Raw genomic sequence first — 10694 nt, 5'->3', positions numbered from 1 at the left:
TGAATCATATTGCAGATCCCCATCAATATCCCCGAATACATCACTGATGATAATTAAAATCTCCTTTGCATGGTCCAATTTAAACACAGGAAGGTTATTGATAATGTATGACAGGTAAAATATGTATTGACAGTGGGTCAATACTGCATCAACCAGTTGCTGACTGAATCCAGTGCTGGCTGCATGTGCAACACAGTCTCACTCCCTACTCGTCAAATGTGTGACGCACATTTGTGTTTGTGTTATTAAACCGTTACTTTATGTAACTTTTAATGATATTGTAATAACCACAGGCGAGGTAGTGAGCGAAGTAAGCTTGATAGCAGGTTTATTGTATTCCACAATCGGACAGGCAGGCCAGGCACAGCTCCACCGGAAAACTACAACAACCAAAACTCCCGCACGGAAGGAAACCCCCGGAACCCCCTCTCAGAAGGCCCGCCTTTTCCTCCCAAACCCTGTGACGCTACAATATCATCTTAGAAACAGGTTTATCTGAGAGCCAACCCAGTCGCCAAAAGCATACGTTGACAGTGTACGTTTTCGTGAACACTGGATTACGTCGCATTTCAACATAAAATAGCGTGTTAAGCACACATATATTACCATGATTACACCTATATTTTATATGTCATTGTCTATCTTGTCTATTTTTAGTGTTGTCTCGTATATTTGTGTTTGTGCCTGTGCACTCTTTATATGTTCACCGCGGGATATGTCTTGAACATGTGAAGTGTTGACAATAAAGCTGACTTTGACTTTTGACTTTGACGTACACACACACACACACACACACACACACACACACACACACACACACACACACACACACACACACACAATGCATTTCGCTGCTAAAACAACAACTTGGGCTGCTTCTAGGACATTTTGGGTGGATTTTGAACGGTATGTGGGCAGGACGTTTTTTGCAGGCAGGACCTGGGAACCCTGCGCTGTTGCCCGATGTGCTAAAATGCTCCGGAACAGATCTGGATCCACCATGGCCAAAATAATTGTATGCCCCCCCCCCCCCCCCCCCCCCTTAACCCATTTAAGCCGGGAAAGCATTGCCGCTGTTCTACCTTTAAAGCCGGGGGCGCTGTTGCGTCATTCTACCTTTAAGGACGGGAAAGCGTTTGCGTCGTTTTTCTGTATAAGGGGGGTTTTTGCCCAAAGTGTCGGCCTCTGGGCCACTGAAATGCATCATAATAGACACATATAGGTGTCAACTTGTTCCTCGTGAGTTTAGTTCAGAAATTTCTTCAAGCAAGTATGGCGGAATTTGAGACTGAAGACTTTTCTGACGGTAGCGATTTCGAGGAGTTTCTCGGCTTCGAAGATGTTGATGAGGCCGAGTTCTTTGATGACGAATACGAACCGATTGACCGGGAATTATGGTTAAGGCACATGTTCGTGAATGACGACGAGGAAGAAGAAGTATGGAATGGGGCTATGGGAATGGGGCTGCTTGTGTTGCCGGTGCGAAGAGATTACTTGCAACAGAGTAAGAATCTCTTTCGGACGCAATTCGCCAGAAATATGTCCCGGGACAGATTTGCGGCCATCTGGAGGCAAGGACAATAGTAATACTTATTGATTGTGATGATGCTGTAATAAGAAATTACGACAGTTTATATGTAAGAGATGTATTACTGTCCCGGAGATGCGCAAAGCACCCGGGTGCGTAAGACCAGATAAGCTTCTCTGGAATGTCACTTATACTTATCAATAGTAATACTTATTGATTGTGATGATGCTGTAATAAGAAATTACGACAGTTTATATGTAAGAGATGTATTACTGTCCCGGAGATGCGTAAAGCACCCGTAAAACCAGATAAGCTTCTCTGGAATGTCACTTATACTTATCAATAGTAATACTTATTGATTGTGATGATGCTTTAATAAGAAATTACGACAGTTTATATGTAAGAGATGTATTACTGTCCCGGAGATGCGTAAAGCACCAGATAAAAAAAAACCAGATAAGCTTCTCTGGAATGTCACACCTAAGTGCGATCTCCAGACTAGCAATACATCTCTTCCAAAGAATAGAGCTTCTTTGGAATTTCACACCTAACTGCGATCTCCAGAACAATAATGCCTAGGCTACTATACATTCCCAAATGATAGCCTGTATCTTTTAATTACGCTACTTCTTAGGATGGAATGCAATTGTATTTGTATTATGCATAATACTTTTATTCAGTAGTCATCACATACAAGTGCATGTAATTTAAAACGCAGACTGTTTACAGTTTTAGTCCCAGTCTGTTCCCCTTCCCATGTTTGTTATTATATACTTTATTACTTTCTTATATACTTATTTCACTTTATTATACTTTATTTTTTTTACTGTTTTGTGCTGTTCCTGCACTTTTACATATTTTTTTACTTTTTTATTTACTTTTCTACCTGTATGTAAATATTGTAAATATTTGTAAATAAAAACTCAAATTTCCCATGTAAGCCACAGGTGTCAGCTCTCAAATACTTTTTGAATTGTGTTCCTATCTGTTACAGGGGCTGAGAAATCAGTAATTTAGTAGGCGTTGACACAATTGCTGAATTTCTAGAAAAACTTCAGGTTTTGGGGGCTTTTCTGAAATCGCCTATAGGTTTTACAGGCATTTTTTCCAGGCGCTTTAGGCCTAAATGGGTTAAATACTATGGCAGAATAAAGAATAAATTCATGCATTATCATTCAACTTGAACATGTGTTTTTACAGTATAGAGTGGTGGAGGGATGACGTATGTTGGCCAACCCGGAAGTGAGCGTCGACCTGGGTTTCCCTTGACAAAAAGCCAATGGGTTTTTCCATTGGAAAATCCGTTTTTCCAAAAATTAACATATTTGAAGCACCTCCACAAAAACTGAAAATAAATAAATAAATAAAAATAACCGTGCTCCAAAGAACGAAATGTAAACCAATGCATTCTGAATGGGAGTGTTTCTCAAAATTTTCATTTAAAAATAATCATTTAAAAATCATCATTTAAAAATCATTAATCTCCTGAGTGTTTAGGGTGGTATTCTATTTCTTTCAACGGGGCTGCATCCAGTCACTTGACCGTCATGGTTGCTATGGTGGTTGCTATCGACCGCCCCATCTAATCCTTATGGCTCCAAAAACCATGCGGCAAAGGAGCTGCCGTCAATTGTATTGTTTTTGTCGTAAACTAGGGTCCGATGGAAAATAGACAGATATTCCAAGGTATCCTTAAAAGGCACCTTGGATGTTTTTATTTTCTGCAGTTTAGACTTCTTCTATAATCGATTTTTGAAAGCAATACACCAAACTCATTGATTTAACGAGGCAGGGTTATTTGAAACAATTTATTGAGTAAATATTTGCGAGAGGTCATTCCATCTCCTGAGTTTGCTTCCTAATTATGTCTAGTGTACACCCCTACTGTCCACAAGTACCCCCCCCCCCCTTCCCCATATGGATTTGGATAATTGTTGCCACGTCCCAGTGGTGGTGGTATCATATATATGAAAGAGGGCATTAAATTATGATCAATTAGGAGGCCGAAGCCCTAAAGGAAGTGATGCAATAGGTGACAACATTTAAGTAAGCTGGACCTTGGGATCTCTTATATATCAAAGGGGGTCTCAAAGGACGCATATACGCTTCAACCTGTGGCTCCAGCCATACAGGAAATGACTCAGCAAGTGCTCCATCTCGTTGCACCTCACCCAGCGGCTCGCTCGCTCGCTGAAGTTCTTCCCAGACCTACACCCTAGCCATCCAACATGCATATCTGAGAATCAGGCCTCTCTTTAATAATGACAAAAAGTTATGAGAGAAATACACATTAACTTTTTGTTATCTCATAAGCGGCGTGGTGCCGGCTCCTTTTGACCTTTTGACCCCAGACTTCAAAAACGTGGCCACAGGCCAGCTGTGTCTACACACCTTAAGCCACAAATGTACAGCTCCATCCCACAAAAAATCCATCCCCCTCAGAAGTGTTGCTTGCAAGAATGGTTCAGAATGTGGTGGAAAAACTGTTTTTGAGATAAGGAGGTCCTACCCCCCTGAAATTCTATGGCCTACCTGGGACCCCCACACCGAAACTTGGCCCGGTCGGACCCCGAGGGCAGGAATTCTATGGCCTAACTGGGACCCCCGCACCGAAACTTGGCCCGGTCAGACCCCGAGGGCAGGAATTCTATGGCCTAACTGGGAGCCCCGCACCGAAACTTGGCCCAGTCAGACCCAGAGTGAGACAATGTTTTAAATAAAAATGGCTAATTCTGTAACATTTAGTCCTTGTATGAATGTCTATGCTCATGCCAGGGTTAACGTTACTGTTGGGAAAAACGGTCTGTCTAGCTACTGGACCAGATAAAATGAGACGGAGAGGTAATAAAGTCTATCGGCACGAGGACCTTGGATTTATTAAGTAAAGTGGCAACGGTTATACAGAGTCATAAAGCGTGAGAGATCGAATATGTCTAAGTCCCTAATCAGCGCTGATGGTTCGTCTGGAGCTTCGCCTCCGTGGAAGGTCTGCTTCAGAAGAAGGTGAAGAGTCCCTGTGTGATGCAGTCTTATGCTGTATCCTCCTCTCGATGAGGTGTGTGCGTTTGAGGTGTGTGCGGTTCTGTGTGTTTTGGCTCCCAGGCCCTGAGAGAGCTTCGTAACGGGGAGAGTTCCTCGTGTCTCCGGTGTGATAAATTAAAACGGGGAGTGCCCCCCTGAAATGTCTCGTGTGTGATAATTTAATGTGGCTCTCAGGCCCCTGGTGTGGGCAGAGGTATCTCTTGGTTCCTCCTAACGGGGAAGAGCTCTCAAAATGTCTCCTGTGTGATAAATTAATGTGGCTCTCCCGTTCTGGAGATGATACTGGTGCATTGTCTGAGTGTCCACCATCTGCCTGCCTGGGAGATGGGGCCTTCAGCTCCGGCCTTGACCTGACTATATATTATCATGTTTGTGTTGTTGGGTTAGAGCAAGAGTTGACTATATTATAATGTGTCCATGTGATGTGCTCATCAGGCTAGGGTAGGAGTTAGCTATATTTATAATGTACATGTGATGTACTCAGCAGGTTATTTTTCCCAACATATCCCCCTCAAGTCGTCGCAAGACGACTTTTACTCATTTGGGGTACGAGGGATAGGACTCCAGCACGGGACTACCATTATAACACCATTAGAAATAACAGAAAGAAGGCAAAATGATCATAAAAACAAACAACCATGAGCATGGGACTAAAACAACTCGCTGGACCGGGTGTATGGGGAACCACGTGGGAGAAACGCTACCCATGCTTCAGACATGGGTATGCCATACACACCCCACCTAGGGGTGGCATCCACCCCGGCCTTACATCGCGAGCAGACAATACCAACAATACTGGCAGCAGATGATACACAACAAAACCAACACCAAACCATAACAACAACAACAAAATGCAACAACAAAACTAACAGTAAACAATAATGATATAAACAAAATGCAACAATCACACAAACACTACACAATAACAATCACAGGAAAGAAATGTAACCATGAAACGTGTCCCTAAATAATAATAATAATATCAGAAAGATATGAGGTAAACAACGAATGGCAATCCCCCTCAACCCATCCCTAGATGACCACACACTAAGGATGTGAGGAGGAGTTAACTGGTCGTGTAACAATAAGCAATCACACGCATGGGGTATTCAGGGTAGGCCCGGGGCACGGGAACAACTGAAACCACGGAATAGTCCTGAGCGTCATCACGGGCAGGTGGTCGCAAGGCGCCACCTGAGCATTAGACCCTTTTATTCAACTGCGCTCAGGACCTCATCTGATAAACGGGCAATCAAGGCCCCTGGAATCTCGCCCGTGTGTATCCCCGAGCTCCATCTTGTTCTCCAGCCGGATCAGGTCGGGCCCCTCTGGCGGTCCCTCGTCCAAACTCTCCAGTGTATACTCGATCCCCAGGTAAGCTTGGATGGCACCTGCTGCACCTGTAGCGCCCATCGCTCATTGGGCTCTCCATCCATCCTGTGAAGGGGTCATTAATGCCGGAGCTCTCTGCCAACTCTAATCTGAGGGACTGTAACCCTGCCAGCACCCTGGCCACCGACCCATCCGGTGCTGTGTTATTGGGGATAAAAGTACAACATGTCGTCTTCATCATCCCACACACCCCTCCGTGCTCTGCCAATAGCATATCTATATCTATATAGTCCCTTGACCTTATCCGTGGAAAAATTGACAAAACGTTGCTGATTATAGTATATATTATTTATCCAATCAACATTTTTGTTAATAGTGGACCACCAAAACAGGACTGATTCAAACCCTGCCAAAATTTGATTGCATCATTCTTGGGTAGTTCGTCGGCTCCGGGCGTGTCTGCATCTGGCTCCTCCTCTGGCCCTGGAACTTTGTGTTTCTCTTGCTGGAATTACAAACTTATGTACAACAGTTAGATGTTCAAACATATTTTCCTTAATTCTATTTCTAATTACTCTAATGGAAGTCCCTTTTGGGACCCTCAAATGTTAAGTGAAGGCATGGGTCGACCCTTAAGCATTTCATGCGGGGTTAGATGCGTCGTTCTGTTAGTTTTCATGCGATAACTCATTAGTGTCAGTCGTAGTGCATTAGTCCTTTAAATTAGTACTCTAATTTAACTTTGTTAATCTTTGTCTCAAGCGTCCCATTCCTCTCTCCACCATACCTTGTGGTCTGAGGATTGTAGACACAGACTAGTCTTTATTCGACATGCAAATGTTGAATCACTTGAGTGTTCTCTGAATAAACGTTTTGTCTGAGCTTATTTCTGACGGAATTCCAAACCTTGTCATGACTGCTCTAGTCCAAAACTTGATTACTGTAGCCGCACTTTGGTCTTTTGATGGGACTGCTTCTACCCATCTGTTGAACACTGTGTTTTTTTTTGTTTGTTTGCAAGTATGGTGAAGAAAAAACCTTGTGTTCTAATTTTTTTTTTTTTAATTCTCCTCAATACCTCCCCCCTTGCGCAATTGGTGCAACCAACGTCGAAACGTCTAACCTTAACCATCAGCAAACTAAAACCAATCTTTTGGGAAGGGAAATCGAAACCAGTATGTCCAAAACCAAAGCCCAATATGGGTGGGTTTACCATCAGCCGCCGGAGACCACGCTGTTCCAAAGTCATGCACTAAACCGAAAAACGTACATGCGTTAGTGGCCTTCTATACCACAAAGGTAAAATAAAATAAAACGCGACATGCCCCGTTCCAAGACCACCTCTGCTGCCAGAGCTGACATATCTGACTCCTGTTCCTCCTCCACCCTACACCCCAGACGGGACTTCCCATGATTGTTGCAGCTCGTCACTTCATGATCAAGTGAGCCAGTGCCCACAGCGACTCTGCCAAGTAATCGTGACTGTGCCTGCCTTAGGTCGTCCCGGGTGTCAAGGTGGGATCTTACCCGTCGTTGGCTAACCAGCCTTCCATACTGGCTCGCTGCAGGATGCCATACTTGGGATACAATCAATCCCCACCTATATGGTGGTATAGATCGCAAAGTGGAGGGATGGAGACAGAGTCTTCAGCCCCATCTGCCCTATGCAGCCAAGTGTGTGTGCGTAATGAATACACCTCAGGGAAACTATAAAACAAAAAGTCATTTATCAGAGTTACAATTATTAAAGTGTTGCAGCAGCAGTAGTGGCATTTGAAAGGTAAACCCACTACTTCCGAATCCAAATTGACAACATAGCATGTAGGACCCCTTCCCAGCAGATGTGGCTTCAATCCACCTGTCATCCTTGACCAAAGAGATACACCCCATATTTTAATAGGTGTAGTCCTACTTGTACAGTTTATCAAGATTACTTTATTTTATTTTATTATTATACTCCTTCTTTATCATATCCATATTTATTCAATTATTCTTTCCTGTGTGAAAATAATATGAATCACTTAGTTAATAGCAACACCTTCTTTAGTCCAATTGCATTAGATTATCATCACTGTTGTCCTATTAAAGTATCAACGTTATTGTCCTTATAACCTCCTCATGAACTTTGATGTTCTTCATCCTGAATGGTAACTGTGTCAGGATGTTCATCATCCTTAATAAAAAACAAAACTAAAACTAAACTTAAAGAAAAACAAATTAGCCATAATGTGAATATCCGCTGCGTGTCTCCCTGTGACTCTCTCCCTCCTTCGGGAGAACACGCTCTCTCTCCCTCCTCAGTACGGGGTGCTGTTTGGTGCAAGACAACAGATAAGGGTGGAATGTGGGTGCGGCCATAACGCCTTGAAAGCGAGTGTGCTCTGGGGGCTGGGTGTGAGAGAAACCATGGGTAGTTCCTTTTCTCGGCCAGCAGAGGGGTTGTTCAGGTGAAACCTATGGACAGAGACTACAAGGAACTTCAAACATGGCAGACAGGGAACTACAAATTTATCAAAGCCTGAAAACTCAACAGAGCTCTACCTGCATTCCTTGGATATGTGGTATTTTATGGCGTATGGCCACCACACGCTTTCAGTTGAACGCACTCTATTTCCTTTCGCTGTACTGTGTGTTAGTGTGTCTCTCTGTACTGCCTGAATGGTGTAGGTCGACAAATGGGGGGGAAATGTGTTCTCTCTCTCTCACCCTTCCTCGCTCCCCTTAGGGTCAAGCAGCAGCTAGGACCGTTAACAGATAAGCCTGGAATGCAACATCCTCAACTCTCCATCATGGAACAAGGCCTAATAACTATCTCTCACACACAAAAAGATCCTTCTGTCCCTTCATTCACAAATAACTTTTCACTTTATTATATATAACTTAATACTGCTCCCCCTTTCCAAATTTCTATATACACAAAACTAGAAGCTGACCACCGAAATTGGTACAGGCCTCGTCAGGCTGAACCAAAACACCCTCACAGGTTCTAACTTCCATACAATTTTAGGGAGGGGAACTACAACATGAGGTGGAGTAGAGGACTTCAAATATGGTGGACGGGGACCTCAAATGGGAGGACTACACATATGGGAAAGGGGATTACACTCTGGGCCTGAAAACCATACAGAGTCCCTTCTCGTGGTCCTGAAACAGCCGTTCATTGTTAGAAAAACACGCACTCTATCGCTACCTCCAACTGTCTAGAGGGAAAATGGTCCCTCTCGATCGTTCTCCGACTTTAGCTCTCCTTGCTATCTCTCCTTGCTATCTCTCTCGCTCCCTCTCACACAAACACACACACACACACACACACACACCTAAACAGACCTTTCTCATTCTGTCTCCTCCAAACGCACACACAGAAACATCACCTCTTGCGTACACGCGCACAGAGACGCACACAGCTTTTCTCACTCTGTCTCCTCTAAACGCACACACAGAAACATCACCTCTTGCGTACACGCGCACAGAGACGCACACAGCCTTTCTCACTCTGTCTCCTCTAAACGCACACAAAGAGACATATCAACAGACTTCTCGTTCTGTCTCCCGCAGACGCACACAGAGTCGCTCACAGCCTTTCTCTCTCTCTCACGCGCATACACCCACTGTCTCTCTGTGTGTCACTCGTGCCCTAGGCACCGTTTCCTCTGCAAAGGGACTCTAACCCTGATAAAGGACTCTAACCTTCTTACCACATAGAATTATTTAATACACAAACAAAGAAGGGGACTCTAACCCCCCCCCGAGGGACTCTAACCCCCTTTAAGACATAGGTGGGGACTCTAACCCCCCCCCCCGAGGGACTCTAACCCCCTTTAAGACATAGGTGGGGACTCTAACCCCCCCCCCCCCGAGGGACTCTAACCCCCTTTAAGACATAGGTGGGGACTCTAACCCCCCCCCCCGAGGGACTCTAACCCCCTTTAAGACATAGGTGGGGACTCTAACCCCCCCCCCCGAGGGACTCTAACCCCCTTTAGACATAGGTGTATTTATTACACGTCCATTACTTGGCCATCGGTAGTCTTGTATCACTATGCCCGATTCTTATAGGCCCTATGGTCTCGAGGGTATTCTTTCACCATGCAACGAGCCGATATTCGATGTGTCACGCGTTCAGGGTCAATCGGGTTTATGGGGAAATGCTGGGATGCAGTCCTATTCGTCCCCACGAGATATCCCGTAGCGAACCGCTCTCACAGTCTCACCTCCTAATGTGATTCCTATATAACTACGCAGAGTTTGGATTTTATCAACAGGTTCTGCCTACCTTTTGTTGGGCGTACGCGAGGTGAGACTGCAGGAATCGGTCCGGTGCTCCGGGGTCCCGAGGTTGTGCCGCTCTCCGTCTCTCGTTTCCCAGTTGCGTGTTCAATTCAGAAAAAATCACGTCGTGGGTCACCAAATTGTTGGGAAAAACGGTCTGTCTAGCTACTGGACCAGATAAAATGAGACGGAGAGGTAATAAAGTCTATCGGCACGAGGACCTTGGATTTATTAAGTAAAGTGGCAACGGTTATACAAAGTCATAAAGCGTGAGAGATCGAATATGTCTAAGTCCCTAATCAGCGCTGATGGTTCGTCTGGAGCTTCGCCTCCGTGGAAGGTCTGCTTCAGAAGAAGGTGAAGAGTCCCTGTGTGATGCAGTCTTATGCTGTATCCTCCTCTCGATGAGGTGTGTGCGTTTGAGGTGTGTGCGGTTCTGTGTGTTTTGGCTCCCAGGCCCTGAGAGAGCTTCGTAACGGGGAGAGTTCCTCGTGTCTCCGGTGTGATAAATTAAAACGGGGAG

Source organism: Gadus macrocephalus, chromosome 8 (genome assembly GCF_031168955.1).
Source record: "Gadus macrocephalus chromosome 8, ASM3116895v1".
NCBI lineage: Eukaryota > Metazoa > Chordata > Actinopteri > Gadiformes > Gadidae > Gadus > Gadus macrocephalus.
This window is presented reverse-complemented; position numbering follows the sequence as displayed.